Consider the following 20,042-nt stretch of genomic DNA (forward strand, 5'->3'; position numbering starts at 1 on the left):
CGCTTGTGATGGAACTCTGCGCTATCCGTGATTCGATGGAGTCTATAAATAACAAAACGTCTATACGAGAAGCCTGAATCAAAACAGAGTACTTAGCGGCTATTAGATCGCTCAAAGGGGTCACGAAGAAACTAAGCACCACTCAGGTGCTCTCAATATGGAAGCAATGAAACGCGTGCGCTTACTCTGGCCCCTGGAAGAATATGGACCAGAACGAAGCAGACGCCCTTACACACGAGGGCCCAAATACAATTTGCCTCCCGCACGTGTGATCCTCTCTTCTCGTCTTGCCGTTTCCTATACACGAGGGAGAAGTAAGCGTGCCCCAATTCACCCCGCGTCGGATGATTTAAAAGGGCTGGAGAGGAATCCCCTCGAAGGATGAGGGCGGCCCACACCCCGTCGGGGACTCTAAAAGGATGCAGTGCCCAGAACATGTGCCAAATGTCCCGTGCCGTCCGCTCACCTTCGCTACCTTATATGGTCGTGTCCAGGAACGCAGGACTCAAGAGTAAACAGATTATAGAGAGTTGAACTTAGGGCTACAAGGGAGGAACACCTTACTTTTGGCTAACGGACAACGCTAAGAGCCGGAGCCTAGTCAGGTTTCTGGGAGAGAACAGCCTACGCGAGCTACTTCAGCTGATCAACAACCTCTTTTTGTGGCACTTTTGCAAGCCTTCGATTTAAAAAGATAAAGGGTGTCCCTCTCGTGAGACAGCTTCAATTGCTAAGGGGGCTTCAGCTGCGCGGGCGGAAATCCTAACAGCCTCGAAGACGTTGAAGGGAGTGGCGTTCGCAGCTCTTCCCTCTTAGGAAACGCCACAACTGACAGCTGTCTGGCTCGACCACGTCCTAATGAGAACTTAAATATTCGTATGTGCGTGCAAGCGGTGCTGACCTGTGTGCTCGTGCAAGTGTCGGGAAACTGGAAGTTTATAGGTTCTCTCATTGTTTGTGATTAAGAGGCTCCATTGCACGAGAACCGCGCTCAGATTGCTCTTGGTTGTTCGACAAAACGTTTATTTTCGTCCAGACAATCAGGCATAAGCATTAGAGCGCTTACGGAGCTAGATAAATGTAAGCACCTTCATGGAAAAACTAGACATGTACTTCGTTTGAATGTACTGAAGTATTTACTTTTGTTTATATAGCTTTTTTAATGTACACACCTGCAACACTCTTTTGCAGCCGTTCCGCGACAGAAGGAGTTTTAGAACCTACATTAATTTTTACCTGATAATACCCCTTGACACACCTCACAAATGTGTAGGATTATTTAAATATCTCTGAAAATTTTGGGAACTATTACTGGCTGTGCTTCCACAAAGACGACGGAGTTACTCTATATAAAACGTCTTAGCATTGAGCTTTGACAGCAGCAAAACCCTGATATTCTCGAAGCAAGGAGCAGTACTAGCCACTGTGAGCACTAGTAGCAAGCCTACCTGCAGAGCCTCGAAGGCAGATAATCTAGTGCGCAGCCAGCATCCGTGCTTCAAAAGAAGAAGCGTGCTTCCAGAGAAGGGTGCTGTGAGTAGGAGATTCTTCATTGCGCCGACGACGCGATGCTTTGACTTCGAGAAGACGCATCGTCACAAAGTAAGTCATGTGCATTATAGCCTCATAGCAAGTAACGTAGGCTATAACCTCCAGCCAAGTGCTGTATGTAATAGCCACCTATGGACATGTTGAGAAAAAACTGTTAGAACTATCTGTGTTGCGGGTGAGATCTCCGAAGAAGAAATTTCGAATAAGATATTTATTCGTTGTACTACAAGCTCAGAGCTTCGATGAACGCTCATTAGGCCTGCTACGCGCAAAGAACTTTGTCTACTGTCACTGCACACAGTCCACCCTTCATTGTAAGGTAGGAATGCCAAAAAAGGTACACGCTGGTACGGCAGAAAGAAGGCGACACGGGCCATCGTACGGGACGCAGTGCTCGCGCTAGATCTGCCAGCCATTAGGTCACGTCATCGTCATCTCTCATGTTGTGCATTTCTGGCTTATCACACCGTATCAATAATTTGGAGGTCGTGACTGCCGCGAGAATTCACTGTTTTAATAAGTGGTAGATATTTTCCACCCTCTTTTTTTGTGCTAATTACGCGGGACTTAAATCGTCTAAACTCACTTACAGCATTGACAACGTGCTCTCAATGTACGCATTCAGAAAAAGGACATGCGCGCAGCATTATGTCGCTTCGCAGCCGAGCCGAGGGCCTTTGTTACGGACACCGGCTTCATAAAGTTCGTTCAGTGAAGCTCAGCGGTCGCCTAGTCCAAAAGAGCCTGCTGTAGCAGTGACTGCAAATCGCCCGACATATTCCGCATACATTTCTCCTGGAGACGATGAAACGCTGTCAACGTGTACTCGCCTGATCCTCTGCGCTGCGCAGACCCAGGTTAACCTCCTTGCCTTTCCTCTTCTTCCTCCTCCTCCAGCTTTTGCCGCCAGTGACGTAGACCGCAAACATAAGTTTATGTGCAAGCGCAAAGGGTAGCATCTGTGACAATTGCACCGCGACCTCACCGATGTCGCGCGCAGCGGGCGCTTTCGCGCAGCGCATATCCCGTGACCGACGGCCTAACCTTCGTCGATGCTGTAAAAAAGGTAGCGTTCTCTGGCCCCTAGGTTGCATAGGCCCCACTGGTTAAGCGCCAACCGGCTCATAGCGAATCCCAATAAGCCTATGCTAACAACATGGTGCTGTTCTTTTTTTAAAGGATACTTTCGGTAGCCAGAGTACATTCTCGAGCATGCCAAAATATATAGGCATTATGCAGTCCGCGAAAAGATACAATCATCCCTATCAGGTGCCTCATCATGGTTGTGGCTTTAGCGGTTACTGTAATCAGCTTTTGTTCGATGTGAAGCTATTTTTTTTACAGAACTGTATCTTTGAGATGGAGCGCTAGCTTAATCTGCAGAGTCATGCACGGTATTTCGTAGAGGTCGCGCACTGCTTCGCTCAAAAAAGAAACACTCACCGCTCGGACCCACACCTTGCTGCTCCCAGATCCTTGGCAGCGGCTCGAAGCGAAGAGACTGGAAAAATAAAGTAGACTCCATCAGGCTGCTGGCCAGAGACACAGAGCTTACGGGCTTTCCTCCCCGACAACGAATGTGATCATGAAGGAAGCGCAATGAACGATGGCTGAAACGTCTGCGAGAGTGTGTGCCAGGCGGAGAGAAAAGGGTGCTTCTTTCATTCCGTTCGCCCGCAGAAGAGGGGACGATATAATGCCGTCAGCACATCCATTTAAGGCCCGCTGACCAGGAAGCGTGGGGACTCCAGTAGACAAAGGAGTCTAATGGTCGCATCGGTGCCCCGCCTCTGCACCTCGGTCCAAAAGCAAGAGGACATACATGCAAAAAAATGCCGAGTCTAATGGATACATGTCCAAGGAAGGCAGACGGTGAGAGCAAACTGAAAACAGGGAAAGTTCGAGAGGTTGAATGCAAAGATTAGACACACACACACACGCACACGCACACACACACACGCACACGCACACGCACACACACACACACACACGCGCGCGCGCGCGCATGCATACATGCATACATGCAGACAGACTGACAGACTGACAGACTGACAGACTGACAGACAGGAAGACAGAAAGGCAAACACACAGCTAGACAATGGATGCGTGGTTTATTTTTCAGCCAGGCCGTCGTATTTAAAGAGACTAGACCCAGTTCACAACTTAGGTCTTCGTCCTTCAATTGTAGCATACAGAACGCCTCCCATAAATGTCCTTTATGTAGAAAGAAATGGACCATCCCAAGAAGACCGAAGAACAATGCTTAAAAGCGCGTACGTGCTGAAAATAAGTTCTCCACCGAAACATATTTTTCTTATTCGATTGCTACACACTGCGCCTCCAGAACACTGCTCAAAAGTAATCAGTCAGACATCTGCTCCTCCTCTTCCAGATCAGTTGCCAAAACTTGGAAATACTGGACAGCCTCCCTGAAGTCGCCTGAAGGGACTACTCACTGCCCCCATGGTACAGCCGTTTTGTGACTTCACGCGCACAGACTTCCGAAAAAATCGAACACCATAAAAACACATATTACAGGAATGCTTGACATTGCAAGAAAAATATGTCAACTAGACCGAATTTTACACTGACGGCTCAAAAACGGCAGTATATGATGGAAGTGCGGTTGTACACGGAAGTTGGCAAACAATAGTGAGGTTGCCTAACTGTCCATACATTTTCACTGCCGAATGTTTTGATATACTTTTCTCATGTGATAAAATTCCCAAAATAAAGCGCGTTTGGTTTTATTTTTGATCAGCTGACCGGAACGTCCCGTAAATGAAATAGCCACAAAAGCTCGCGAGAGTTTGTAAATCTCATCTTATAACCACATCTATACCTTCTCGCTTCTTCAGTCTGGTTGTCATGACAAGTGTTTTGCCCTGTAAGTTATCACGTGGTTCGCTAGCTATCTTCTGCTCCACCAGTAAGAGTAAAATTCAATCGGTCTTAATTGGCCATTCATCGTTCGTCATCCCAAATCATACCTGTACAGTATTAGAAATGTATTCGGGAAGAACATACTAGTTTAGGACGCTTACAGTCTTCAAAACACACACACTCTAAGAACTGAGACTCTCTATGATAGAGTATACCGGCTACTGCACTCTTTAGCAGCAGTTTACTCCGCCCAAATTTCCTAAGGAGTGAAATGCCTTCTTCGGTAAAGAGTAAAACTGCGAGTGCACTCCCTCTAGGGCCTGAGGAAGTTGGAGGTTGTTTATTTTCTTAGATTTTGTACTGCAGCGGAGCCATATATATAGTGACCTGTGACTCGCATCTCATGCAAACTAGTGATAAGCAAAAACAACCAAACAAGAAAGTGCGCTGTGCTCCGCCCACAGAGCCATACCTTGTACATAACCGGTACGTGCAGTGTACACTTTGGAGATTATTGCGTTGCATTCATACAGCATATTTGATTTGATTTCAATGGATTTTACGTCCCAAAGCGACTGCACTGACATCGCAACATCCCAAAGCGAAGTGCACTAACATCGCGCAGTGCATGAGGCTTTGGCGTTTCGCTTTCATCGAAATGCGACCGCCGCGGGGTTCTGAATAGCGTATACCATTCAGCGAAGTTATGCACTTACGTAGAATGCGTATAAGGAGAGACTGTCATGATAGCAGTCGCAATTTATTCTGAACATTAGTTTATTGCTGTGTGAATATATTTTATGCACTTCGGAACCGCCATTCACATTTTGCAACATCTATCTCAACACAGCGACTTCCAAGGAAAAGCGGTTCGCAGAAACGAGCAATGCTTCTGTTAAAGGAAAACACTTCTGTCAGATCTCGTAAACCTTCGCAGTCGACAGCGAAACATTAGTCTAAGCACTTTATATTGCATTGCTACTACGGTATGAATTATCTATGAGTGCTCTAGGAAAACTACACATCATTTTAATACGAATAATAGTGCATCAGGCCACCAGTTAACTCGTTCGCGAAGGGCGAGTCAACGTACCGTGCACCATGAAATTGCTGTCGAGTAAAGATTTTACGTGGCGTTCAGATGTTGGCTTTACTGTTTCATCATTTACTGAGCTGTGCCAACTCTAACCAGCCAGCGATCTACCAATTTGGGGCACAGAACTCGCTACATATACGCACGGAACGGCCGCGTAACTCAAAATGTAACCATATATAACTATTCAAAAGCTATCCCACTCGTCCCAAGTATAGCTGAGGACGAGAACCGGCGTATTCGTCCTCAGCTATACTTGGGACGAGTGGGATAGAGGTAGCGCACTCGGCTCGCAATGCAGTGTTCCCCGGTTCGAATCCTCGCTCCAACGCAGCTTTTTTTTCCCCAGCCATTCGTAATAAAGGAGTGTCTCTACTCCTGCAGAGAGAGGGCGCCTTGCAGGAGTGCGGCGACTCTGGAAAAAGGAGTGAAATATGGGACAAGCGTATACTCCATCGAAAGAAGTTCCCCGCTCTCCTTTAGCTCTTAGAGTGCACAGTGAAATACTCAAACCTTTTAGCTTTTCGTTTCTGCTGAAAGGCGACCAGTTCGGCTACGAGTTCAAAGTGTAAGATCACGTTCACTAAAGAAATGTCACCCCTCTGCTTGCTAGGCAGCTTTAATGTTTGTACCTCCGGGCGGCAAAATGTAACTGATTAAAATCATGGGGAAATGCAAAGTAGTCTATTACGCGCGTATGCAGCCCTTATTATTTGGCTCTCGGATCTTCCGAGTTTATCTTTGCGCACCTACACGAGATCACTGCACAAAAGACGGACCTGGCGGGCACTACTCTTAATCACTTCCTTCTGGATTAAAAAGAACCAACTTTCTGCAAGCACGTACGTAGAAAACCAGCGATAAGGACGCATTCACAAGGAGGAGAAGTACACAGGACAACGCTGGCGTTGTCCTGTGTACTTCTCCTCCTTGTGAATGCGTCCATTTCGCTGGTTTTCTACGTACCATGCAGCAACTGGCCGAACAAGCTGCGCTTCTTCAATTTCTGCAAGCCAAACTGTGGTTTCAGAACCTTTGTCGGCCAGTTTCTTATCCGTCTAGTAGTGGTCTACTTGCTCAGAGTGAGCAGTATACCTCAAGCGTTACTGCGGAGCGGGCCGGGCCGTGCCCGGGCTGGACTTCACTCAGGGATTCACGGGCCGGGCCCGGGCTTCAAGAACACATTCCTTTTCACCCAGCACTGATTTCAGGCGAAGATACACTTCATGATATCTCAGGTGGTTTTAGTTTTTTAAGGGAAGCAGGTGTCCTTGAAAAATCTCACTTTTTACCCTGTGCCTTACTACATGTGGTGACACACCTCAGCCACCTTCTTGTTCCTGAGAAGGCTAAGGTTTCTATTTGATTCGTTGCGAGCCTCGAGATCCATGCCCAGGGACGGATTGTCGCTGAGGTATCCTTACCTTCTTTAAAAAGTTCAGAAACAGGCATTTTTAAAGTTCTTTCCCTTGATCATTACTAACAAGTACGAATTAATGTTTCAGGCCATGTAGACAACTCATGGCTTTTACGTGTTTGTGATATCGAGCAGAAAACAGTTTTCTACCCCTTGTGCTTTGCACATGATAGTATTAGATGCTTACGCGCCACTAAACCCGACACAAAACATTCTGTTAAGGAAGCCGCGCAGACAAGCCTTTATCCGCTCACTATTGTGCAGCCAGGACGGTACTGAGAATGCGAGCAGCGGACACCAGTGGGACATCCCATCAATAACGAACGAGGAAGTAAAGAAAGCTTTAGCAACAATGTAAAGAGGGAAAGTAAATGGTGAAAATCAGGTAACAGCATCTGTTAAAGGACGCAGGGGAGATTGTGCTAGGAAATTTGGCGACCCTACATACGCAATGACGTACGGACGTCGTTGAGCGTACCACAAGCTTGGAAGAACGAAAACTTCATGCTAATCCATAAGAGATGCTACGTCATGGACTTAAAGATTTACAGACCCATCAGCTTACTGTCCGTTACCTACAAGGTAAGCGATGATAGAGTCTGTACAATCTTCAATCAGCCAGATCAGGCAGAGTAGAATTGGTTTCCATCCAGACCAAACATCCAGACCAACTACCATAGATGGAAAGAATTCTATCAGTGTTACTAGGAGCGGCTGCACTAATCACTAAATTTTCTTTTAAAACGTCCCGCAAATTTAGTAATTAAAGAATGCGCGCTGGCGTGACCCAGTGGCAATGATTCGTGTAATAATATATGGCCTAGCCAAGCCGCTGATCAGCAAAATATACACTTTGTGTGAAAAGTGCACAGACAGATCTCACGCTGTTGTGTTTGTCGGATTTAGGGGCGTAATGACCCCCGTATTTGTCATGGAACATTATGCACTTGAAACTGTTTTTGCACACTCTGCTCGAGCGAGTTTCTGGCATCCAGCCCAAAGGCGCCTTTCACAGAAATCAAATAAGTTTCATTTAATTAAATTTTGATTTAAAAAAATCACTTTTTTGATTCGCTCTAGAAACTCACTGCCTCAGTGCGCAGTGTGCATCTGCTTCATGGAGATCGCGATACGAACGTTAGAGCTTAGTTGAAGTGCATTCGCTAAATCGACTTTGTGCGCAGTTTTAGGAGCGTCCAGAAATGAAGCAGTCACTTCGTAATTTCGAATTATGTGTTGCGCACGTGAAATACTAGGCCGGTGCTTCATAAACAAAGCAGACACGCGCTGAGAGATTCCTACGCTTCCCTACGTCGTACCCTGTGATCGCGCCATTCCCGTGTTTTATTATTCTGCTGCGTAATTTGCATTTGGGGCTATATAGCTCTTGCTCAAGTCCTGGCTTATTTACCCGCAAGTTTCTTTTCTTGCATTCAAACGGCACCTTCACTGATGAAAACCATAACAAGTAGTTGTGAACCACAAATAAACATGCTTTTGTTTGCCGAGATCCACTCATCCGGGCTCTGAAACGAGAACAACCGGGCACCGTACAAGACTTAACGAGATTTAACGAGACTCTCTAAGCCCTCCTACGCGACCGGTATGCAAGCGCCGGTTGGTCTCCAAACGAGTCACAAAAAATAACTGCTGCCAGTGCCTTCTCAATGTTTATCAAGATATCAGTCGAGCTGCCGTTTGATAATGCACGGAATTATAATTTCCGATTTCTAATAACGCGTGCAAAAAGCACATACATGCCACAATATTTAAGCATGAAATGCTTTACGGTGCGCTTCGGGTGTCCACCGCGATGACAGAGAGTTACTGCTCCATTTCCTGTCCTGAAAAAACGTTGCGTTCAAAGGACAAGGCATCGCGCCGAACGGGTGGTGGCGTTCCTACCTTCCTGTAAGGTGCGGCTCGGGTGTCCACCGAGATGGCAGAGAATTACTACGTAATTTCCTTTCCTCAAAAAGCGTCGCGTTCAAAGGACGAGGCATCACGCCGAACGGGTGGTGGCGTTCCGCGGACTGCCTGGCAGCGCTACAACACGCTGTCGCGTTCCACTCCTAAAGGCGAAGTTTAAGTTAACAAAACTTCTGATTGGGCTAGATGGTGCATAGCTAGATGGTGCATAGCGCCTGTCCTGTGTCTTTCCTCTCTTGTGTGCGTGTTGTTGTGCGCTTGATTTCGTTTCAAAATAAGCGAAGTTTAAGCGTTATTAATTAGCAGTTTATTAGTATTTAGTCATTAATCAGTCATTACACACTAATAAAAACTTGTCATTACTTCGTCATGAATTATGTGTGACGTAATCCAGTGGTAACATCACCAGTGTCACATACGCAGTGGTGCTGAAAACGCTTTCGCCTCTACGCACTTCGGACAGTTTCGAACGCGCTGCATATACATTCTTGTCAGACCTGCGTCTCGTCGTGTCCGCGCGCGCTTCGCATTATGCCCGTAAACATTTCATGCTTACTCTACTCTCGGTTACGGGAGAGGCAGAGTTTTTTGCTTATTTTGCGTGAAACTTGCACACCAAGAAAGGTTTGGCTTGGTTTGGTTTATGGGGTTTTACGTCCCAAAGCGACTAAGGCTATGAGAGACACCGTAGTGGAGGGCTCCGGAAATTTCGACCACCTGGGGTTCTTTAACGTGCACTGACATCGCACAGTACACGGGCCTCGAATTTGCCCTCCAAAGAAATTCAGCCGCCGCGACCGGGATCGAACCCGCGTCTTTCGGGCCAGCAGCCGAGCACCATAGCCACTGAGCCACCGCGGCGGCGCACACCAAGAAAGATTTTGAGGGTTCTTTGACGACGAGCGAATAAATCGACTGACAACTGGTGACAGACACATGTTAACCTTGCTTGTTCGGTTCATGTACGGCACATAAAACTATAAAAAAGCGCGCATTCTGCTTGCATAATATTTTATTGCTGTGTAGTTTTGTTATTTTGCCGTAATATTCTAAGCCGTATTTGTCAAACAGAAGCCACATTACACGGCCCCGAAAAATATGGGAGTGTCTGAAGTCGTTTTGGCGAAATCCATCGACGCTGAACATTACGGTTTTGTTGCGTGTTTGCAACAATACTTTGACGCTTCTGTGCTTCCCATCCACTTGTTTCTTATAGATATTGCATTCTGCAGTGCCTGTGACTTATTCTCCGAAAACTACAAACCCTTTTCACATATTTTGGCCCCGTCCCTTAGCTCTTTCAAGTCCAATATCTCCGCACCTCTTCTCCCGGCCGCGTTCTTTTCCAGGTAGCAGCGCCTTCTTATAGAAACCCTCCCGATCAGGAGACAACATGGCCAGGCTAGACTGACAAACTGGGAAGCCTATAGGAAATCGAGGGCACAGTCTGAAGACGCTGAGATCACCGACATAAAAGGCTGGGTCGCAAGAATCAAGACAGACTGGCAAAAACTAACCCGAAAGGTCGCCCTCACTACCAACACGCCCGAGGTGGACAAACATCTCTTACACCTTTTGGAATCATTTCGCCATGAAATGAACCTTGTCGACTGGACTGAAGTCCTATCGATTACAGATCCAGAAACAGCTTACGACTGCTTCCATGCAAAGTTCAAACATGTTTACGACAAATGTTTTCCTCTCACGACACGTACACCTACACGCTAAGGGAAAAAGCCATGGATAACAAAGAGATGCTTAAAAGAAATTCGTAAAAAGAACAAATTATACAAAAAATTCCTCATACACAAAGACAATGATGCACTACGGCAATTTAAAACACAAAGAAACAAAGTTAATAGCCTCATGCGGTATGAAAAAAAGCGGTATCTGCAGCAATTGTTCAATGACAGTGTTATTAAGAAATCAGAATTAACTTGGAAGCGTATAAATTTCATTTTGGGTCGGGGGCCAAACGACCAGTCTCGAATAAATGAAATAACTGTGGCAGGCGAAATCATTTCCGATACAAAATTAGCAAACTGCTTCAATGAACACTTTGTGTCCCTAACAAATAGCACTCATGATCAAAACTGCATGCGTTACTTGAAACATGAAACTACATCCAAAAGCGCGTTTTTTTCTCCCACTACGGCAAACGAAGTAATCAGCATTTTTGCATCTATAAAAAACAGCAACTGTTGCGATGCATACGGTCTGCAGATTACACCAGTAAAACACGTGTTAGATATAATTTCCTCTGTGCTAGAACATCTGTTTAATCTTATCATCAGCTGCGGGACCTTTCCAACGAAACTTAAAATTGCAAAAGTCACAGTTTTACACAAAGGTGGGGATCCAAATGATCTTTCGAATTACAGGCCGATCTCAATACTCCCGGTTTTCTCAAAGGGCTTAGAAAAACTAATACATTGCCGGATGACATCTTTCGTGACAAAACATAATATCATTACTAGCGCCAGTTTGGTTTTATAAAAGGCTTGTCGACAGAAACTGCTCTTTTAACACAAAAGGAAATTATTCTAGATTCATTTGAGAAACAATTGTGCACATTAGGTGTATTTATTGATTACTCTAAAGCATTTGACCATATTAATCATATCACTCTCTTGGAAAAACTAGGTCATTATGGCTTTCGTGGCACTTTTCTACAACTGTTGAAGTCTTACCTGCAGAACCGTAAACAGATGGTGGTCATTAATAATAAAAATTCTGATTTGAAGTTAATTACTGCAGGTGTACCACAAGGAAGTATCCCGGGGCCTCTATTATTTTGCATTTACATTAATGACCTCATCAACATTAGCAGTGTAGTAAAGTTTGTCATGTATGCTGACGACACCACCATGCTTCTTACCGGATCAAACCCCGCTGACATAATTAAAGACGCCAACCAAGCACTCGTAGAATTATCATCCTGGAGTTGTTCAAATTCACTAAATATAAATACAAAAAAAACTAAAGCTGTTTTCTTCGGATCAAGAAACCGTATATTGGGCAAGTTACCTGCTTTAAAGCTGAATGATTCAGCAATTGACATCGTGGCTGCAGTCAAGTGTCTAGGAGTATTCTTCGATGAACACATGTCATGGAACTTGCAAGTGGAATCAGTTGCTACAAAGGTCTCTCGCGTGTCTGGTATTCTTTTAAAATTACGATCATATTTACCAAAATGCATTAAACTTCTAATATATAATTCATTATTTCTATCAAGTCTAAACTACTGTCACCTGGTATGGGGCACTACTACTGTTTCAAATAAAAATAAACTCTACATTCCTCAAAAGAAAGCAATTCGCGCCATCATGAACACTCCATTTGACAGTCACACACAACCACTTTTTACTGAATTAAACTTACTTCCTATCCCGGACATGTACGCTGCTAACTTGTTCAGGCGCTATGAAGCTGGCATAAAAAAGAATAATACCGCATTAGTTAAGATTGCAAACCTAAAGCTAAAATCTAGTATTCGTACTACACGACAAGCTGAAACCTGGGAAATTCCATACTCACGAACAAATTATGGACTTCAAATGTTGCGTCATCTCCTTCCCTCATACTTAAACAAATGTAGGTAGAAGTTTCTTTTTTTTTCGGTTTTCTTTTTGTTACGAATTTTATATTTCTTTAGTCATTGTTTAGTTTTTTATTGCAGTCATTCTCTTGTTGACATTTCATGCAATATTTCTATGCTATTAAGAACTGCCTTCATAGTAGATTTGTTTCATACATGCCTGTATTTATATTCCTAACAACTGTACCAAGTCGCTTACCTTCTGTGAACTTCCATTTGTGTTCCTTTTCTTTCTTTTTTTTCTTTTTTCTCTTTTTTTCTGAGAGCTGTGTACAATTAACTTAGAACAATTTTCTCTTGCTGTATGCCATGCTGCCATGCAGAAAAGGGCCGTGGGCCTAGTCAAGCCCATAAAGAGGCTTTTTGTCCACGACCCTCAGCATTTTTGCGGTGCTGAAATAAAGATTTGATTTGATTTGATTTGATTTGACGCCAGACGGGGCCTACTAAAAGGGTGGAAAAGGCAAAAGCATAATAGGCGGCTCAAGCGTAAGATCGCTGAGGTCACCAGACAAGCCGAAGAATATGCGACGGAGCTCTCGAGGCGCGACTGGAACCAAAAGTACAACGAACTTCAGGGGACTCTAGGTTGGGCCAAGACATGGGCTTTGCTAAGGGCTCTCATAGACTCAACCACGACAAAATCCGAAATTCGTAAGACGACCCAAAGGATCGCGCACCAGTTCCAAGGCACTGACGAGGAACTACTACAGAACATCAAGCAGCGTTATATCGGCAATGCAACACACGCCGACAGCAGCTTGGCATACACGGGCAAAGCGAATCCCGCTCTGGACGAACCCCTTACCATACAATAAGTCAGACACGCTGTGATGTCCGCCACAAAGAACACAACACCAGGGAGGGATGGCATCACTAATGCCATGATAAGAAATTTGGATGACAATTCAATCAAAAGATTCACAGAATTCGTCAATAAACACTGGGAACAGGGGACCCTCCCGGACGACTGGCGACATGCGGAAATAGTAATGATTCCGAAGTCCGGAAAGACACCAAACCTGGAAAATCTTAGACCAATTTCCTTAACATCATGCTTGGGAAAAGTGTACGAGAGAGTTGTGCATCACAGGTTGCAGACCCACCTTGAGGACAACGAACTCATGCCGCACACTATGTTTGGATTTCGAAAATACCTATCGACACAAGACGTTCTCCTGCAGATCAAGGAGGAGGTGCTTACTACCGTTCCAAAATATGGAGAAAACATCTTGCTCGCTCTCGATCTTAAAGCGGCCTTCGACAACGTCAGTCATAGGGCTGTGCTGGAGGGGCTTAGCAAACTGGGTTGTGGGCAGAGAATATTCAACTATGTGAAAGCCTTTCTGACTAACCGAACCGCTACCATTGGAATAGGAGGCATCAGGACTGACACCTTCAACACCCCCGAAAAAGGAACACCGCAAGGCTCTGTGTTATCACCTATGCTTTTTAATATTGCAATTATTGGTTTAGCAAGGGCGCTTGAAGAAATTGAAGGAATCAGGCATGCCATCTACGCAGATGATGTCACAATCTGGGTGACAAGGGGATCCTTAGGAGAAAAACAAGAGCTTCTTCAGCGAGCAGCAGACACGGTCAACGCATACGCCCGACACTGTGGACTCGCATGCTCCCCTGAAAAATCCGAGGTGCTCAGAGTCTACAGACAAGGGTATGATCTGCAAAACTCCATAGATATCTACATAGGGGAAACGAAGGTTCCGGAGGTATCGAAAGTTAAGATCCTCGGCATGTGGATCCAAAGCAACCGTCGTATTGATCACACGGTCAGACAGCTAGCAAATACCACAGCACAGATCACCAGGATGATTGCAAGAATTTCCAACAGAAGAAGAGGTATGAAGGAGGAAGACACATGTAGGCTAGTACAGGCCCTCGTGGTCAGTAGGATCTTATACGGCGTCCCCTACCAAACACCGCTCGAGCAAGAAAAGGAGCAGTTAGAGGCAATTCTTAGAAAAGCATACAAATGCGCTCTCGGACTGCCGGTCAACACTTCGACGGAGAAATTCCTTAAACTGGGCATAAACAACACAGTACAAGAACATATCGAGGCCCACCTTCTCGCGCAGAAAACAAGACTGGTACTGTCCGCAACAGGCCGAAACACGCTGCGGTTGCTCGGCATGAGGGACGCTTTGAAAGAAATCAATAGCACAGTGAGCGTTCCAAATGAAATCAGGAGGATCATTGAGATCAGCCCGATTCCTAAAAACATGCATCCCGATATACATAAGGCGAGAAGAAAGGCAAGATCTGAATTCCACGAAAGAAGCTTCGCCGGGGCAAAAGACGTATTATACGTTGACGCAACAACATACAGACACCGATACGGCTCGGTAGCCAGCGTGGTGGATCACCAGCTCAGGGAAATCAACTGCGCTTCGATAAAAACCAACAACATCCTCGAGGCTGAGGAAGCAGCAATTGCACTCGCCATCACCCAGCAGAGTGACGAGCCCCATGCACACATCATTACAGACTCGCAAGAGGCGTGCAGAAGATACAGCAGTGGACGCATATCCACTGCAGCCATTCACATACTCAAGGCGAGGACGATCACTTTTACGAGTTGCTTCATCACGTGGACACCAGGCCATGAGGCTGTCAAAGGGAACCAATGTGCGGACGCCAATGCCCGAGGATACGCCAACCGGGAGGCGCGCACCGAAGGGGAACTGGACGCAGTCACTAGACGGTATGGAGCCATCTTAGAACACCAACGAGCCCTCCGTAGGGCCTACCCTCCTCCCCACAAAGACCTTAGTAGAGAGCAGTCGGTTGCCTGGAGACAACTGCAGACTAATACATACCCCAATCTGAGTTTACTCAGCAAAATTTATCCTTCCACATATGCCAACAAATGCCCGCTATGCGGTGAACACCCAACGCTTTACCACGTTACATGGGCCTGTCAGAAAATGCAGGCAGTGCCGATAAACAACACACCAACACCGGAGCAGTGGGAGGCTGCGCTGTCCAGCTCGAAGCCTGAAGAGCAGCTCAAGCTGATCGACAGGGCTTGCAAGACTGCAAAGGCCGCTGGGGCCCTGGACTGAGGGCTCCACCTTCTCTTCGATAACGAACACTTGTTGTACAATAAAGTTTTTCATTCATTCATTCCAGGTAGCACGCTAACCCCCCTCCCTCCCCCTCCCCCTCGTGAAGCCTTATTTTTTCTTTCTGGTGTTAGTAAGTTGCTGGAAGCTGTTTTCCCTCGCGCGCAGCTACGCGCTTCGCCGTTCGTGCATCCTCCTACAATCCCCCTTTCTGCACCTTTCAGCTGGAGGCTTTTTCTCGTGACCACAAAACCTGCTTAAAGGATAATGACTCTCCCCCCTCCAGCCAACCCCCTCTCTCCAATCATCGTCTCCCCTGCAAGGGTGGAAGAGCGGGCTAGTTGGTAGTTCATCTTGAGGAGAAACACACAAAAGGGCCCGAGGAACTAGAAATGTAGCTTGCAAGGGTGGAAGAGCGGGCTAGTTGGTAGTTCATCTTGAGGCTGTATCGTGCTGTATCGTGCTACAGCGCTGTATCGTCTTGCCTTTCTTTGTCCGTGTCTTAGGAGTGCGCTGTGTTTTTCCTCAAGATCGTCTCCCCTGCCACTCGTCTTGGAACAGTGCGACCCATCACAATGACACATCTTTGACTCGACGGGTCTTGCCTTGGCTGGCACGTCGGTGCCCAACCACACAACCAGCGCGGCGAAAAAGCATGCACACTCGAGTTGGAGCGGTTCAAAGTCTTTGCAAGCGAAAAGCCGCATCTCATGTGTTGGGAGAGCTCTGAAGCGGTTCCTACCGTGGCCTGCAAGAACTTATTTGCAAGTACTAAAATGATTTAATCTTGATTTCATCTTGAAAAAAAAAAGCAGTTGTCGAGATATTGAAGACATCCAGATAAAGCCCATAAAATATGTAGCCGATATTATAGCTCCAGCTATGGCACATATTTTTAATGTTTGTTTAGAGCTACATCAGTATTCCCAGAAAAAATGCAGATTGCTAAAATAACTGTTTTATTTAAAAAGGGAGACCGAAATGACTTTGGTAATTATAGACCCATCTCTGTACTGCCTGTTCTCTCTAAAGCATTGGAGAAAATTCTACACTCTAGACTGAATAAATTTTTAGATAAATACAACTTGCTCACACCATATCAGTTCGAATTCCGGAAAAACAAATCGACTGAACTAGCACTCTTATAGCAAAAAGAATATATTCTGACACAGTTTGAACACAAAGAGCTCGTAATAGGAAAGACCTTTGACTTGGTTAATCATAAGGTACTTCTAGAGAAGCTGTGACACTTCGGAATTCGGGCTAGGCTGCCGAACTAATAAAATCTTACCTGTGAAAAATTAAACTAACTGTCAACGTAGATAATACATATTTAGAAATAAAACCAACTTATCCTGGTGTCCCACAGGGAAGCATACTTGAGCCGCCGCGGTGGCTCAGTGGCTATGGTGCTCGGCTGCTGGCCCAAAAGGCGCGGGTCCGATCCCGGCCGCGGCGGCTAGAATTTCTTTGGAGGAGAAATTCTAGAGGCCCGTGTGCTGTGCGATGTCAGTGCACGTTAAAGAACCCCAGGTGGTCGAAATTTCCGGAGCCCTTCACTACGGCGTCTCTCATAGCCTTAGTCGCTTTGGGACGTTAAACCCCACAAAACCAAACAAAACCAAGCATACTTGGGCCCCTACTTTTCAACATTTACCTTAATGATATTGTGAACATTAACCCAAATGTTAGGTTCATCATATATGCCGATGATACTAGCATTTTTTTCTCCGGAAGTAACATTCATGACCTGATACAAATGTGCAACACGACAATGATCACACTCGAAAGACGGTCACAATCAAACTACATGCGCGTGAATGAAAAAAAAAAGACTAAAGCTGTAATATTTCGACCAAGAAACAAACCGATCACCCCACACGAAAGTATTAACTTTAACTCGAGAGAAATAGAAATTGCTGATCACTTCAAATGCCTAGGTGCAGTATTTTCTTCGCACATGTCTTGGGAAGATCACGCAAATCATTTTGTCCGGCAGTTAGCCAGGGTAACAGGCACGATTGGCTGCATTAGATAAATTCTTCCTAAATCAATTAAACTACTTCTATATAACACCCTGTTCTGCGCCCACATTAACTACAGCCAGCTTGTATGGGGCACTGCAACGTATTCCTCATTACAAAAAATTAATGTTCTGCAAAAAAAGTTTCTTCGCTACGTCTTTAATGCGGACTATGGAGCACCCAGGAAAGCGTTCTTTCGTGAAACTGGCATAATCAAAATCTTTTGATTTATATCACTATCGACTGAGTGTTCGTTTTAAACTAGAAACCAAAAATAACATGTGATATTCGACGTCTGGCAAATCTGAACGAAAAAGAAGCGAGTTACCCTTTTAGAGAGCCTGAAACCTGGTTGGTGCCTACACCACGCATAAATACCGGTGAACAGCGCCTGCAATATGGACTTCCTTCTTTAATTTGTATTGTTTGATTCATTGTGCTTTTGTTGTACTGCTAAAAGATAATTAACTTATCCAATGGTGTTTGGATGACCATGTAAATTGCACACATGTACAAACTAGAGGTAAGATTTTTCTTGGTGTTAATAATGTGTTAATTGTTTTCTTTTGTTTTTTGTTATTTTTTCTCGTTGCCTGTCACTGCTGCCCGGTATAAGGGGGCGGCGGCTCAGTTAAGCTGTCTATGAGAGCTTTTTCTGCAGCTCTTCTGTCACTTTTTGAGGCAGAAATAAAATGATCGATCGATCGATCGATCGATCGATTGATTGATTGATTGATTGATTGATTGATTGATTGATTGATTGATTGATTGATTGATTGATTGATTGATTGATTGATATACGTGTGGAAGTTAATGTGGTTTTGGGAGTAAATGTTGCTCTGAATACATGCGGCTTTATTTTTCCGGCAGGAAAATAGAACGAGCCAAAACACGAGGAGGACTTCTGTGTGCCCACCCTCGTTGCGAAATCGCCTGCCTGACGTCGTGCGCAGTGGAAATGTGGCCGAATTGTGAGAACTTCATATTTCGTTTTGGCGAGATGAATTCACCAAACATTCACTAATTTGTCTAACAGCGGGTTTGAACTCTTGTGACCTGAGATCGGATGAATTCGAGAATACGTCTGTCATTTACCGCTCATGCAAGACCGGAATCAGAACAACTCAATTAATTTTCCACTGCAGACCAGTCGGTAAGAATTGGTGTAATACTTCCGTGCTCTTTCTTTTTGGCTTCCAGACTTGCAGGCGCAATAGAAAATCCGCAATTTCTGCCTGAAGCGTTTGCCCAAGTTGTCTCTCAATGAAAAAAGAGCATTACTGTGGATTATCAGACGAGTGTTTTTGTGGGGTTTGCAGGTCGCAGTTTCGAATTCTATATAGCATGCATGCGAAGCGACGAAGATAAACTGCTAGATTAAAAAAAAGGTGCTCGGAGTTTCTTGCGTTCACCTCATTTCGCAAAAAATCGCAAGCCGTCATTTTAACCTCCTTAAAAAAACTGATCAAAAGTGTTGTTTTGACGTCCATTTGGGAGGAATACTACAACCTGTGCATCTTTACTTGAATAAAAAATTATCTCGCAATTTAGAGATACGAGTTATCATATTAAAACAAAATAAAACATTAACCTACTTTCAGTATCGCGTTAATTTGCTTTTGTCGCATTGAATGTTACTGAGGTTGACCAAATGTTTAGGGGAATCCCCCAAGGTGGAGTAGAATTGTCATAAGGGAGTAATTACTCAATGACGTCCACCCGACCGCAGCCATACGGCTACAAAGGAATGTTATACAGCTTTCTCAGGAACTTCGTAGTTAAAGAAAAATTCCTCCTGTTCCGAGGTTCGAACCCGGGACCACCGCTTCACCGGAGCAGTCGCTCTACCAATTGAGCTAACCGGGACGGCAAGCTTATGGTAGGGCGAGAGCGAATTGATCAATAACTCGAAGTGGGAACAGTGTTGGTCAAATGTTTTAGGGGAATCCCCCAAGGTGGAGTAGAATTGTCATGAGGGAGTAATTACTCAATGACGTCCACCCGACCGCAGCCATACGGCTACAAAGGAATGTTATACAGCTTTCTCAGGAACTTCGCAGTTAATGAAAAATTCGTCCTGGTCTGGGGTTCAAATCCGGGACCACCGCTTCACCGGAGCAGTCGCTCTGCCAATTGAGCTAACCGGGACGGCAAGCTTATGGTAGGGCGAGAACGAATTTATCAATAACTCGAAGTGGGAACAGTGTAGACCAAATGTTTAGGGGAATCCCCAAAGCTGGAGTAGAATTGTAATAAGGGTGTAATTACTCATTGACGTCCACTCGAGCACAGCCATACGGACGTCAATGAGTAATGAGCCAAGCGGACGTCAGTGAGTAATTACTCCCTTATTACAATTCTAGTCCACCGTGGGGGATTCCCCTAAATACTTGGTCAACACTGTTCCCACTTCGAGTTATTGATTCGTTCGCTCTCGCCCTACCAAATGCTTGCCGTCTCGGTT

At 45.2% G+C, this 20,042-nt stretch overlaps 1 protein-coding gene across 5 annotated transcripts in view; it reads right to left on the reverse strand.

Annotated features, from left to right (window-relative positions):
- LOC149367607 (FMRFamide receptor-like) overlaps positions 1–20,042 on the reverse strand; it is a 1,196,541-nt gene that overhangs the window by 222,544 nt on the left and 953,955 nt on the right. For all 5 annotated transcript variants that reach the window (XM_089556406.1, XM_089556382.1, XM_089556396.1 and 2 more), the window contains one exon: positions 2,995–3,052. The gene's annotated coding sequence lies outside the window, so the exon portion shown is untranslated. The remainder of the gene's footprint in view (positions 1–2,994; positions 3,053–20,042) is intronic.

Source organism: Amblyomma mixtum, chromosome 1, assembly GCF_055824585.1.
Source record: "Amblyomma mixtum isolate Tamu chromosome 1, ASM5582458v1, whole genome shotgun sequence".
Taxonomy (NCBI): domain Eukaryota; kingdom Metazoa; phylum Arthropoda; class Arachnida; order Ixodida; family Ixodidae; genus Amblyomma; species Amblyomma mixtum.